The 14,524-nt window shown below is 40.8% G+C and overlaps 1 protein-coding gene across 2 annotated transcripts in view; it reads left to right on the forward strand.

Annotated features, from left to right (window-relative positions):
• Positions 1-6,559: 6,559 nt before the first annotated feature.
• The window catches only part of ACSL3 (acyl-CoA synthetase long chain family member 3), a 57,354-nt gene continuing 49,389 nt past the window's right edge, over positions 6,560-14,524 (forward strand). For both annotated transcript variants that reach the window (XM_074364387.1, XM_074364388.1), the window contains exon 1: positions 6,560-6,844. The gene's annotated coding sequence lies outside the window, so the exon portion shown is untranslated. The remainder of the gene's footprint in view (positions 6,845-14,524) is intronic.

A 14,524-nucleotide genomic window follows, 5' to 3' on the forward strand; every position in this document is an offset into this window, starting at 1 on the left:
ATATATCTTAGGGAATAAAAAGATGAAGATGTGTTTCTTCTTCTCAAACAGCTCATCATGGAGTAAGAGGAAGAGAGAAACATAACTGACTTAATACAGCACGAGAAGCGCTAAGTTCCTGGAGTGCAACCTGGTGTTTCTGTTACCTTTCACCTTTCTACTAGTAACACACTCCAATTTCCCTGTGGGACATCTACACCCACCTCCTAACAGTGCTTCTGAGGTGTAGATTGCTTAACTCCACCCTAGGATGCCAGAGTGGAACAAATGAGTCAGATCTGGAGGGACAGAGCATACTGCTGTGGACACACAAATTGGGCAAGGAGGGACATATAATACCTCAAGAGGAAATGAGATTTCTGGGAAAAGACTGAATTTCCAGGGTGGTAGAAGTCTGCCAGGGCCTCCCACCACCTCACTGCCATGGGGGTAGGGGGCTCAGCATGAAGAAAACACTGACACCAAGGAAGCATACCTGAGGAATGGACAGAGTTAAGACGAATTTTTCTGATCCTCCTAAGGCAGATATGCTCCCTTTAATTTAAATAAGTTAAATAAATTCCATTTGCTTAAGCAAGTTTAATTTGCATTTTCTATTCCTGGTAACCCAGAGGCCTAACTGATAACCCAGTAGCGTGAGGAAGCACAGAGAACGGGACAAGTAATTTTGCTTGGGAGTGTCACAGAGCGCTTGACATTTGCGTTAAATGCTTCAAAATGACCAAGCAAGATCTAAAGGACATTTGGATGATTGGACTGTGTTCCTTGTTGTAATATTTATGAATTCTGCAGAGTGGGCAGGATTTGTAAAAATGCCAGGACAAGTCCACGTGATACAAGAATGAGTTTGAATATGTTCCTAGTCTCTGGGAGAGGCTCTCTAGAGTTGGAAGATGATTTTCCTGCCAAAAATATCAGCCAGTTCCTCATAAGGGCTTAAATGTCACCTCTCAGAGTTGTTTTCCCTGACCTCTCTATCCAAAGTTGTCTTTGTTCCTCCTTTCTCTCAGTTATCCTGTTTAAATGTCCAAAGAGCACTTTTGACTCTGTAACTAACTTGTTTACTGTTTTATTTATTTATTATAATGATTTTATCTTAGAGTATAGGGTCCCTGAAGGTCAGAATGATTTCTGTCTCAATGAGTGCTATATTTGCAGCATCTAGCACAATACCTGTCATCTGCTGGCACTTAAATATTGTTGAATTAATGTTCAATTAATTAGACATTGAATCCAGGTTTGGCTTCCAAATATTTTATAAGAATGTAGAGAAATTTTTTAAAATTTAATTTTATTTTTGAGGAGGAGGTAATTAGATTTATTTATTTATTTAAATAGAGGCACTGAGGATTGAACCCAGGACCTGATGCATGCTAGGCAGGCACTCTACCACTGAGCTATACCCTCCCCCTACCTTTTTTTTTTTTTTTTTTTTTAAGTTTATAGGATGTAGAGAAATTACAGTAGGTCCAGAGAAAAGAAAAAAAAAAAAAAGGATGAAAAGAATGAGAAGTAAGTTCAGTAAGGAACTCTAAAAGGAATTAAGACACATAGTTCTTGAGAAGGGAAGGCTTAGGGATTTTTTACTTATTTCACAATTGTATGAAGGCTCTTTATCAGAAAAATGTAGAACAGTTGCTCTCTATTGCCACACACTCTTTCTCTAAACTGCCTTTTACATTCTTCTTTTCTTCCTTCTTGATGCCTGGAATGTGGATGTGATGGCTGGAGCTCTAGCAGTTATTTTATGACATGGAATATGGAAGTCACATATGAAGAAGCTACACACTGAGAATGGCAGAACAGGAAAAAGCATCTTGTGTCCCTGATGACTTTATGGTATTGCTATACTAGCCCTGGACTACTTAGTTCCATACTTGTTTTATGTGGAATAAAAATCTTTGTATGTTTTAGCCACTATTAATTTGCATTCTCAGTTATAGAAAGACAAACTTAATTCTGATACTCTATATTATCTCTTTTTAATCAAATATATTGAGTCTCTATTCTAGAATGTCTTTAAAAAATAATAAAAACCCAACTATTCTGGAGAGTTTAATATAATGCCTCAATGCAGAGTTCTTTTCAGATATAAGATGGAAAGGAGAGTCATGTGAATGGATAAATTACAGATGTTTAATAAAAATAACGTAAAAGGCTGAATATTCGGAGATTCATACATAGAACAGCAAACAAGCTCAACAATGGATTTGAAGAGACTTTTAGACATACAAGAATGTGTAGCTAATAAACATACACTGCTTTAACTGGAAATTTTCATTAATCAAAATGAACCAGGAATGAAAAAGTATATGTGGTTACTTTAAAAAGCTAATTAATTTTAGGCTATTTTACTGGCATTCTGGTAGGTAAGGTCTGGGAAGGGACTCTTTCGATATATTTTACAACTGTCAGGCCCTTGTTAAAGTTTAAATATTTTGTTTTGTTCTCAATGATGAAGAAGGGAGAAGAACAATACAAATCACTGAATAAATAGAAGATAGGTCATTTGGAAAAAAGCTTAAAGAAAAAAAGATAGCCTAGCCTGGAAAAGAAAGAGAGGAATTTAAAGTATTTCATGAATATGAAGGGTTATTAAAAGGAAGATGGTAGGTTCTTAATCACTAAAGTGGAACAAAATTAAATTACTTTAAATTGAAGAATGAACACATTGCTTGAGTGTTTATGGAATCCAGTGTCATTAAAGACACTGAGTTGAGAATCTCAATTCCTAGAGATCTTTATAAAGGCTACACTGTGATGTCTCAGCCCATGATCAACCATGTGCATCCCTTCTGAAGCTGGTGCCTGTGTTGAAAAGGACTTCCTAGAAAGGACTTCCCAGGACGCAGGATTTGGGTACACAGGATCTCTTAGAATTCTCCTGATTCTTTCCTTGAAATTCAGTAATTGGAAAATGTCTTGAAATATATTCTAGTTTATTTTTTCTTTAACAAAAGGTTAAATGGCAGACACTGTTGATTGTGTATCTTAGTGGTGGTGCCCTGAACATACCCCCTTGGCATCCACATGTCCAGTGAATGCTGATGGCACCTGTGAATCTCCACCTCAGGGCTTTCTTTCTACCAGAGTATAAGGCAGTAATTTGTCCCTACTGGGGCTGATACTTAACCTGGGTATAGGTCTGCCAATCCTGCCTACTGAGTCTTGCCAGCACCACAACCTGAGGGCTCAAAGACTATCTCATTTGCCATCATGGAATCCTGCATAACACTGATCTGCAAACAAGAGATCCACTTTCTGGCAGAGTAGCAGCAATGGGCATGTGACTATAGGATCCATGGGGACTACCATATACATGCTGCCTGATAGACTCCTTCAAGGTCTCTTAAAGGCCCAGCTAAGGAGTCAGCTTGAGGATGATGCTCATTTGGGGTGGGGCCCTGCCTTTCAAAATGGGGCATATACTTTGAACCAAAGGTCAAATGATGCTGTGTCTCCAGTTGCTAGAACTCCGTCTGCTAGCCCTAGTGGATGATCTATGATTAAGCTAAACTTATCAGGGAAATTTCATTTGCTAGTGATTGGTTTAGGGAAAGTGGGCTGAATACATCTTGGGAAGATGTAGTTCCCCAGTAAACACACATTGACATGTATAGGAGAAGCCAACTTTTCCCTACTGGCTTTGGATGTAGTATTGTGTAAAAATAATGCTTGGAGCAGTTGCAGCCATTTTGTAACCATGAAGAGAGAGAACATGAACACTGAGAATGGTAGAGTGAAGAGATAGAAGGAGCTAGGTCCTGATGACACCAGTGAGCCCTTTGAAGAAACCTTGGAATTGCCTTCCTCTGGACACTTTAAGTGAGATAACAGATGGTTTTATTGTTTAAGCCATTTTAATCAGAGACAGGTAATTTCTGGTGATAACCATGGCGAACAATGCTGATGAGGCCTCTCCACATTTATTCCTTCCTGTGACTGCTTCTGTGGTGACAATGCCCACCTTCCACTAGAGAGGCCCCAAATGGCAACATTTCCTGGCCCCTCTTGCAGTTGGCTATGATCATGTGACACAATTCTGGTCGGTGAGACTTGAGGAACAGCCAGTGGTTAGCCTTCTGAGAAAGGGTTTCTTCCTTAATAAGAAGCGGTATTTAGGAAACATGCCCCTATTCTTTGGCCAGATGCTGCTGTGTCCTCATGTGACACTTGAAGCTCTGGCTGCCATCTATGACTATGACGGTCTAAGGATGAAGTCAATGTGCTGAAACTGACAGAGCAAAAGATGTAAACGCTCAGGTCCTCAATGACGTGGCAGAGTCACTGGACCCATCTTCGACTTGCCTTGCCTCTGGAGTTATCTCTAAGTGAGGAAAATAAATGTCATAGTTTAAGTTGGTTTTTGTTGGATGTTCTGTTCCTTGAAGCCAGAGCCACCTTAACTCAAACATATAGTACAGTGTGCCACTTCAAGTACTGCCCCCACCCCCAATCCACCAGAAATGAAAGAACAAAAAAGTTTTTGTTAAACTTTCAAACATCAGCTGGTCCTGGTTTTACGTTATAAGGATCGTGGAAAATGCGAGCACCATGTAGTTTGTTATACAGTCAGAGACTCTGTGACCCTTCACATGAGACAGATCATTAGGCATTCATGAAAATTACAAAGACATCTCCTCTCAAAACCCTTGTAATTCGGAGAAATAACAAAACTATAAAAGGAACTGCTGGATGTTCTCATTCAGTTGGCCACTACAGTTTCTGCAATGAATTTTTCTAAAAAAAAGGAAAATGCAAACAAATTCCACAATTCTCTCAAAAGGTCTAAATAAAAATATAAATATACTGAAACCCTGTGTAAAAGAAAAGCAACTGTGCACTTATTATTTTATTAAAAAGATGAAACATCTTAGAAACTGGAAGTATTACATTTCTGTTTACCTTGAGCAAACAAGATGAGAATTTAGCATTTTAATTCCAAGGGATATTTTCTTCTAAGATACATATCATTCTCTCTCTCTCTCTCTCTCTCTCTCTCTCACACACATACACACACACACACACACACACGCAGTGTAGAAAGAAATAATGAAGAAATGTGTTAAGATGTTGCTGGAATTCTACTAGTCTGCTTATTAATGGAAAAAAAGGTTCCTCCTCTAGAAATTACATATTTTGCTAGAGGATTTTCCTGGTCCTGGAACTACCACTTCTAAGGTACCACTTCCCTCTGCATGCAGAGTGGTGGAGGTATTTTCAGAAGAGAAATCCTGCATTCCGTTTATCTTCAGGGCGTGTCCTTTTGACAGCATTTCAGCGGATTAGCGAGCAAACTATCCCTCTCGTAGAACAGGTTACGGGAGTCAGTTATCCTTTCCTTTAGGTAGTTTACTCACCTGGGGCCCAAGTTTAGGCGGCTTCGCTAATTTTGAGATTCTCTCGGGAAGTGAGCTTGAGCCTGAGGCTGGCTCATGAACGTCACCTTTCACCTACTTAAAGACAACGTTTGCATCCTTGCAAGATCCATTCAAGTAGCTATTTCTAGCTCCTTCACTACTTCAAAACAAAACAAAATCCTCCAAATGTTGTATTTCCTGTGGTATCAAATCTGACTTAATGATACAACTTTGTTCACAGATCAACTAAATAATATGTCGGATTTAAGAAAAATAAAAAGCTCAACTTCACTACTGCTCGGGTAATGAAAGCCATCTTTCAGTGTATTGTAGTTGTGGTTTTAGTCACTTGTGTTTTGCTTTGTTTGCTTGTGGGAAGGCAGCCTACCTGATTCCATGTCTTCTTTCCTTCTGTTGTATCTAAAGTGAGGTATTACGGCAAACTCTTTAAAATACAGAAACACTTTTAGCTTCACAAGAACGTCCAAAAACAGTAATTTTAGGGGTAAACTTTATCCTTTGAAAACAAGTATCAATCTTGTATGAATAGTGAGTGCACTGAGTGGAGATGGGTTATTTATTGGGTTCGGTGAAGCCAGAACAAGAGAACTAATAAACATGCTTCGAATTTTTGAACCCCTCTATCTTCAACATTCCCCAAAATGATTTAAAAAAATTTTGACAAATTTGTGCAAGAACAAAACAACTAATCAGGTTAAGAATTAAAATAATACACATATTTTTCCTAATCTATATGAAGATTTATATATTACAGCAATAACTGCATTTGCAGTTTTTTTTTTTTTTTCCGGAGGGGACGCTGGTCTTAGCCCGCTCGCCTCGGCCCCCCTGCGCCCCCAGCCCCCAGCACCGGCACTCCTGCAGACGCTGCCGGACCCGCCCCTCCAACGCCCACGTCGCGGCCGCACTGCCCGGCTCCCCTCCCCCAGCCGCCGCGGTTCCCCCCCAGCTCCCCCCGCCGTCGGGTCCCCGCCCCGCGCTGGCTGCGGCTGGGTCCCGTCCGCCGCGGCTTCAAGAATGACCCGTAGTAACCCCACCCCGCCCCCGGCCGCCCGCTCCGCGCCGCCCCGCGCTCCGGGCCGGAATTCGATAGGCCCAGCCCCGCACGCGCCACCGTCCGCGGGCCAATGGGAGGCGGCCTCTCTGCATATGCAACGAGCGCCGGCTTGGGGTGCGCATCCCGGGCGGTTCGGCTCAACAGACGCTGGTGTGCCGGCGCCTCAGAGCGACGCTGCGGTAGTCCTCGCGGCCGGGGCTGGGACGAGGCGGCGGCGGCGGCGGCGGCGGCGGCGGCTGCAGACCGGGCAGGAGACGGCCGCCCCCTCGCAGTGCGACCGCGGCGGGCTGCGTCCGGGTCCCCAGGAGGCGGCCCGGGCGTGAATGCTCTGGGGGCACAGCCAGGCCTGCGTGGGCCCAAGGCCGGAGGAACCGGGCCCCCGGGGCCCCGGCGTCCCGGCGTCGCGGTAAGTGCGGCGCCCGCTGTGGGAGCGGCGGGGCCGGGTTGGCGGCGTGGCCTTCGCGTGCGGCCGGGCTGGGCCCGAGGACGCTCGGGCCTGGGGAAGGGAAGCGGCTGGCCTGGAGGCCCTGGGTCTCCGGCGTGGCCGCCCAGCCCGGCACCGGCGCGTACACGCAGGCGGTGCGGGCTCCCGGGCCGGCCCGGCCCGCGGCGTGGGGAAAAGCAGCCCGGCTGGGTGGGAGGCGCCGCCGTGGGACTCGGGAAGCGGGTGTGGTGGGGCCGAAGGGTCCTCGCGAGCGGGGGGAACCGCAGACCGCACAACCGCGGCGTCCGGGGGAGGAAGGATGCGCGGGGTCTCTCCGGGCGCGTTGGGGGAGGTGGTTGGCTACTCTCACTAGCTCGGCTCTGACGCGGTCCCCGGGAGGAAACAGCCCTGCGATTTCGGAAAACCACACTGGAGGGCCGGACGGGGGTGTGTTGATGCGGGGTGTGAGGTGGGTGCGTCTTGGTGTTCGTTCTGGCCACGGTCGGTGGTGGTGGGGCTGGGAAGAATACTGCTGTTCTGGGGTTGGGAGTTGAAGGCTTACTTTTCCCCAGGTGCATTTAAATTAGACACCAGGGGTGGAATGTGTAATACCGAGGGAGTGCTTCTTACCAGCAGTCCGCTGGGGTAGGGATGGTAAGACCCGTTTCACAGATGAGGAACCCGAGGCCCAGAGACACAGAACTAGTTTGTCCAGGCTGGATTTAGAAAGTATGCTCTAAGCTAATGTGTGTATGACCCTTCAAAAATAGATGGGGGGCAGAACAGCATCTTTAAAATTATGTGGCGGCTGGAGAGAGAATAGGCCTCGTGAAAGTGATTATAAAGGTGAATAAAATGACAAACAGCCGATGAGCCTTTACAACATTCCAGGCATGGTGCTAAGAACTTCACGTATAGTATCTCTACACTGTTAACAGCCCTCCTGGGTGGTGGTTATTCCCATTTTACAGCTGGAGAAACTGCAGTTTGGACGCAGTCCGCTTGCCTCCAGATCCCAGCAAGCACGAGGAGAAGCTGGGATTCTGGCCTGCCTATCTAAAAATCCAGAGCTCCCACATCTAACCACTCTTTATATTATACTGCCTCTCCTTGGTGACTGGCTGAATAGTTGTCGGTCTGATGAGACCTTCTTTCAGGATCACCTCAACCTTTTTTGCTTCCTTGCATTAGTTCCGAGAGTTGAAGGATGCCGCTGAGTTGCTCCTTAAAGTACTAGAGGGTTATTACAGGGGAAGAGGTGTTGTGACATGGGAGTCTGTTGCACACAATTTATTCGTTTCTTTTGTGTTCTGGCATTTTCCTGCGCAATTCTCACCCTTAAGGATGAGTAGGGCTTCTTTAGTCACTCTGGCATTTTCTCCTTAGACCCCTGGTTTCTCTCTCCCTCTAAAAAGAGTTGATTCTGTAGGATGGCAGTGTTGGGTGTAGATCAGAGATCCATCCACTGGATGTTAAGGGTCACGGTGACAAGGCACCTAGTGTCTCTGACTCTTGGTTACTGGGTTTTTAAGACATTTGCACTGGATGATTTAAGCTGAAATATTCTGTGAGTCATGTCCTCCTTGAAAGAAAGGAAGGAAAAAAGGATGGACAAATTATAAGGGGAAAATCAATCCCTGTCTGGTTTGAGGGGGTCAGGTATTAAAGCTTCAGGATTTTTCTCATTGCTTATGTGATGTGCTCCTCTGCTGTCTGGTTCTGCTTAAAAGACTAGTTCATTCCTCATTCAATTAATGACTCACTTATAGCCTTTAACTCTTATTCTATGCCATGCATCATGTAAGATGCTCGGAATAGGACAGTGAACAGAATTGATGTGATCCTTGCCCTCATGGAGGAAACAGACATAAAGCAAATCATCACACAAATAGTATATAATTACAAATTACTGTATGTTCAGTGAAGGAAAGATAGTGTGTGAATGATTATACTGAGGGTTGTGTTTTAGATGAAAATCTGATCTAGGAAGTTTTTTCTTTTTCTTTTAATGGCGGGTGACCAACAGTGCTTATTGACTCAGATACTAATTTTTTTTAAGCTTCTTATTTTGAGATGATTTTAGATTCACAGCAAAGTTGCAAATGTAGAACATTCCTGCATACCAGTTCTCCTGCTGTAATATTAACATGTCACATAACCTTGGTTCATTTGTCAAAATAAGAAATTAATATTGATACTATACTACTAACGAAACTACAGAGTTTATTCAGATATCACCAATTTTTCCACTAATGCCCCTTTTTCTGTTCTAGGGTTGAATCCATGATACAAGGTGGCATTTTGTTTTCATGTTATTTTAGGTCTCCCTAATATTAAATACTTATCTTAAAATTTACCTTTTATGATTTTACTTTTAATAATTATTTGTAATAGTAAATGGTACAGAACACTAAGAAAATAAATATGTGAATATGTAAAATAAACGACATCATTTTCCAGTGATTCCAATTTTGTTTAAATTAAGATTGCCTAGTGTCAGTATGGTAGAAAGAAAATTTTATCAGATTTAAGTTTCAAGATCTGGCAAGTAAACATTTTCCCTGGCATCTCTTGACCTTTTAGATTCCCTTTATTTAATTTTACTTATTTATTTCTTTTTTTTGGACAGACTATATTCCATTATAGGTTATTACAAGATATTGAATGTAGTTCCCTGTGCTATACAGTAAATCCTTGTTGCTTATCTATTTTATATATAGTTTGTTAATCCCATACTTCAAATTTATCCCCCCTTTCCCTTTGGTAACCATAAATTTGTTTTCTTTGTGAGTTTGTGTCCGTTTTGTATGTAGACCCATTTGTATTATTTTTTAGATTCCACATACAAATTTTACCAAGTAATACTTGTCTTTCTTTCTCTGACTTCCCTTAGTATGACATTCTCTAGGCCTATCCATGTTGCTGCAAATGGCAATACTGCATTCTTTTTTATGACTGTGTAATATCTCACTGTGTAAGTGTATATATATATTTTATGTATTGTGTGTTTGTGTGTGTGTGTGTGTGTATACCACATCTTAAACCAGTCATCTGTTGATGGGTACTTGGGTTGTTTCCATGTCTTGGCTGTTGTAAATAGTGCTGCTGTGAACATTGGGGTGCATGTATCTTTTCAAATTAGTTTTCTGGTTATGTGCCCAGGAGTGGAATTGCTGGATCATATGGCAACTCTATTTTTAGTTTTTAAAGAAGCTCCGTACTGTTTTCCATAGTGGCTGCACCAGTTTACATTCCCACCAACAGTGTAGGAGAGTTCCCTTTTCTGCACACCTCTTTAGCATTTATTATTTGTGGACTTTTTAATAGCCATTCTGACAGGTGTGAGGTGATACTTCATTGTGGTTTTGATTTGCATTCCTCTCATAATGAATGATGTTGAGCATCTCTTTGTGTGCCTGTTGGCCATCTGTCTTCTTTGGAGAAATGTCTAGGTCTTCTGCCCATTTTTTGATTGGGTTGTTTGTTTTTTTCATATTGAGTTTTATGAGCTGTTTGTATGTTTTGAATATTAACCCCTTGTCGGTTGCATCATTTGCAAATATTTTCTCTCCTAGGTTGTCTTTTCGTTTTGTTGATGGTTTCCTTTGCTATGCAAAAGCTTTTAAGGTTGATTAGATCCCGTTTATTTTTACTTTTATTTCATTTGCATTGGAAAATTGGTCTAAGAAAATATTGCTATGATTTAGGTCAAAGACTGTTTTGCCTATGTTCACTTCTAGGAGTTTTATGGTGTCCTGTCTTATCTTTAAACCATTTTGAGTTTATTTTTGTGTACAGTGTGAGAGAATGTTCAGATTTCATTGTTTTACACGTAGCTGTCCAGCTTTTCCAACACCACTTGGTGTAGAGACTGTCTTTTTTCCTAGGGAGTGTTTTGAATTGATAAGGTGAGGTAATGCTAGATGACATCTTACATTCAGAGGCTGTAACTAAATGTACATAAAGCAAGAGTTTGAGAACTCTTGAGCAACAATATTCTTTTCATTGCAATGTCTGTTCCTACCAAGAATGTCACTCCAGCTCGTTGCAATGTATGAAATTGAGAGAGGGAATTTTTCCAAGCAGGCATGAAATTGAGAGAGGGAATTTTTCCAAGCAGTCATTTTGCCTGCCTTCAGGGTACTTAAAACTTAAATATACCTGTAGCACTTAAACTATCCCCTTTCACATGATCAGTTGGGAAGCAAGAGTCTTTATATTAGATTGGAACTTGAGGATGGGATCTGGATGTTTTGAGGAAAGCCACGCTAAGAAAAAGGTGACAAATTTTTCTAACTTTAGATAATTAACAGTGTAAGTATTAAAATTGTCCAGCATAGTTTACATTTTATAGAGCGATTTAACTTAAAATTCTCAACTTCTTAGGAGACAAATGGTGACATGGTTTGGGAAATAAGAGCTGTTAAATGTGTGAATATTTCAGTTGAACATATATTAAGCCAATACGGATAATTCATTGCAGTACACTTACTGAATGCAAAGCACGCGGCTAGGTGTACCATGTGGAATAAGTAAACAGATGAACTTGGTAAAGTCCTTGCTTTCAAGGAGATTTCAACTTAATGAATACTAATGCTCAGATTTAATTTTTTTTTCCTTTTCAAAGTACTGTCATGTAAGCTCACTTAATCCTTTTAAGAGCCTTATATCATTAGCAGAAATATTGAGAAAATGAGATTTAAATTGCCAGACACGGTGATTTGTTAGTATATGGGTTGAGAAGAGGAGATGTTGAGTGATTACTAGTCTCTACTGTTTTGGAGCCATTCGTGTAGAGATGGTGGCTGAAACCATGAGCGTGGGTGAGACTGCTTGTGAGGAGGCTGGACTGAGAGCAGGAGGCCAGGGATGGAGCTGGGTAGAGGAGACTGAGCTTGCAAAGGAGACCAGAGGAGCAGCCAGGGGAGTGAGAGGACAGCCAGAAGCAGGTCCCCCTGCTGCCAAGGGGGAGCAGTCAGTGCTGAAATGCTCCTCCGAGAGGAAAATTGAGTATCATCCGTTGGATTTAGCAACTCAGAGGTCAACGAGTGACCTTGGCAGGAGATACTGATGTGGTATAGGTAGGGTGGGGAGCAGAAGCAAGTGGAAGGTGGGGAAAATGGAAACAGAAAGAATAGGAAACTTTGCAAGAGTTTTGATTTCAGCATGATTAAATGCTGATGGGAAGGTGTCTGTTGAGAGGGAGAAGTTGAATATAGATGAGAAAGGTGTAATTTGTGCAAAGTTCCTGAGAATATGGGAGAGCATGGGATCCAAAGAAAGTAAGTCCTGTGCCTTAGCTAGGAGGAAGGACAGCTCATCTATAGTAATAGAAGACGGACTAATCAACACCTGACAGGAGTCAGTACCTTAGTATGGAGCCCTGAGCAGTTTCCCCCAAATTGCCAAGAACTGTTAAATTCCTAAAAGTCAGCCCAATTTTAGCTCACTCATGACTTAGCTTTTTAGATAGCCTCACTACAAAGCATTGTGTGAAATTGATCTAACATGTGACTTACTCTTGATTTTTATCCACCTTAATATGGTATATACTTTCATCTGACTTTTAATTATATATTTCTTTGCTGGAAAGGAGACATTATAAACATTAAATCTTGTGATTTCTTCCCTTCATGCTATTTCTTAGTTTCATAAGAAAGTTTTCAGACTGCTTTTGTTTTCCTGACATTTTAAGTGCCTTAATCCTTTTAATATAAAATTTTAACTTCTGTTTTTACTGGAATATCTTTACTTTTAATCTTTCCTATTTTGAGGAGGGTGAATGCTTAGTGGGATTAACTGATACGCTATTTTTTATTTGGCGCTAAAGGTACCTAAATAACCAACCTGTTAGATAAACTGCCTCAAACTATAATTTCCCACTTGTTCATGAAGGTATTTGTTATGAGGCTATATAGGGGCATTGATTTATTCATGTATTTCTTTAGTGTATATCTTGCAAGACATTGGGAATTTGAAGATAATTAAGAGATAGTCCATGCTCTCAAAGAGCTCAGGGTTCACAAAAGGTAGTATATGAACATTATATGGTGTAAGGGAAGAAGGTATAAGAGCAGATATATTACAGTATGGTATAGTTCTTAAATCAGAGCAGAGCAGAAGAAGGGGAGATTTTACAGTGGTGGTGGTAGCCCAGTTTTCCAAGATGAATTGGGCTTTTGTCAGGTGAACAAAAGAGCCAGGGAATGGAATGTTTTACCTTGAATTTGTACCAGGTATGTGTGTACACAAAAATGTATACATTGGAGATGTTGTAACAATACCAAAGAATATTGTTAGAAAATTAAAAAGCTTATCTTGCTATCCTGATACTGATTGCTCAAGAAGAGGTGAAAAGCTGCCCATTTATCTGTTATGGTCAGCTTTTCTATCTCCTATTTAATTTGGAAAGTAATCACATTTAAATAATATTTTTCTGATACAAAGCCTGGTTTTTCTTTTTCTAAACTGATGATCTTGGGTAATAGCCAAAACCTTTACAGTACTTCCTCTGGCCAGGTACTGTTTTGATTTTCTTCTTAATTTTATGAAATAGTTTTTTTTTTTAAAATCATTCTTATTTCACAGATGAGGAAATTAAATGACTTGCCTAAGTGTGTGCTGAATCTCATCCCAGGCAGTTTTCTTAGCCCAGGTGCTGCATCTCCTCCCTAGGGTGACAGTTTGGCTTGAAGTTCATATATACCTCTGAAGGCATGATTGATTATATATGGAAAGAAGCTGTAATGAAATTTAGGGACATTGTTTATATCTATTTTTCTTTTTGTACTTGAACATAAATACTTCAGGATATATTCTTCTTAACATTCTTTCACTAACAGTGCCCTTTTAGAATTTTTTGAATCAGGAATATAAAGCAATTTAGGATGCTATAATCCACTAATTCCATTTGCTTCCTTTTCTTTCTTTAAAACAAAAGTAGACCTGCTTTCTGTATGTCTGAGAAATATTTCATAATATTTGATCCAGTTAAAGAAATTCACTTCCTTCTCCCAGATCCTCCAGTTAACCACTGATCAGAATTTGGTGTTTATTATTCATATGCATTGCTCTATAGTCTTACTACACATGTGTGTATTCCCAGACAATGCATAGTATTGTTTTATGTTTTAAGTTTATTTTTAAACTTGATATAGATTGTATTTTATTTATTCTTGTGCATCATACTTGTTTTCAGTCCATATCACTTAATCAGTGTAGTTCCATCAGTTGAGTTTCATCAATGTAGGTACATGTCATTTTAGCTCATTAATTTTAATTAGCCTTGCTTTACTTTCATTTTTATTTCTTTTTTTGTTCTTAGTAGATAATTTTACAGATGTATCTAATGTTATCTCATTTTTAATCCCATAAATGTCTATAGGGACAATTCACATGTGTCCTTCCTTTTGGAAAATTTTTATAAATCTACTTTTGACTTAGCCAGTTCTGTATTTTAGTGCTTATTTAAGAACTTTCTTCTAAAATGCACCTATTCCATTGTAATTTTGGTGGGTAGAAACGTGGACTTGGAGTTAAGACTGCTTGGATTTGAACCCTGGCTCTACTTACTGGTTGTATAGTCTTGGGCAGCTTATTTAACCTCTGTGCCTCAGTTTCTTCTATAAAAAAGAGGTATAAGAAAACCTGTAGATAGTTGTT

Source organism: Camelus bactrianus, chromosome 5 (assembly GCF_048773025.1).
Source record: "Camelus bactrianus isolate YW-2024 breed Bactrian camel chromosome 5, ASM4877302v1, whole genome shotgun sequence".
NCBI classification, from domain to species: Eukaryota; Metazoa; Chordata; class Mammalia; order Artiodactyla; family Camelidae; genus Camelus; species Camelus bactrianus.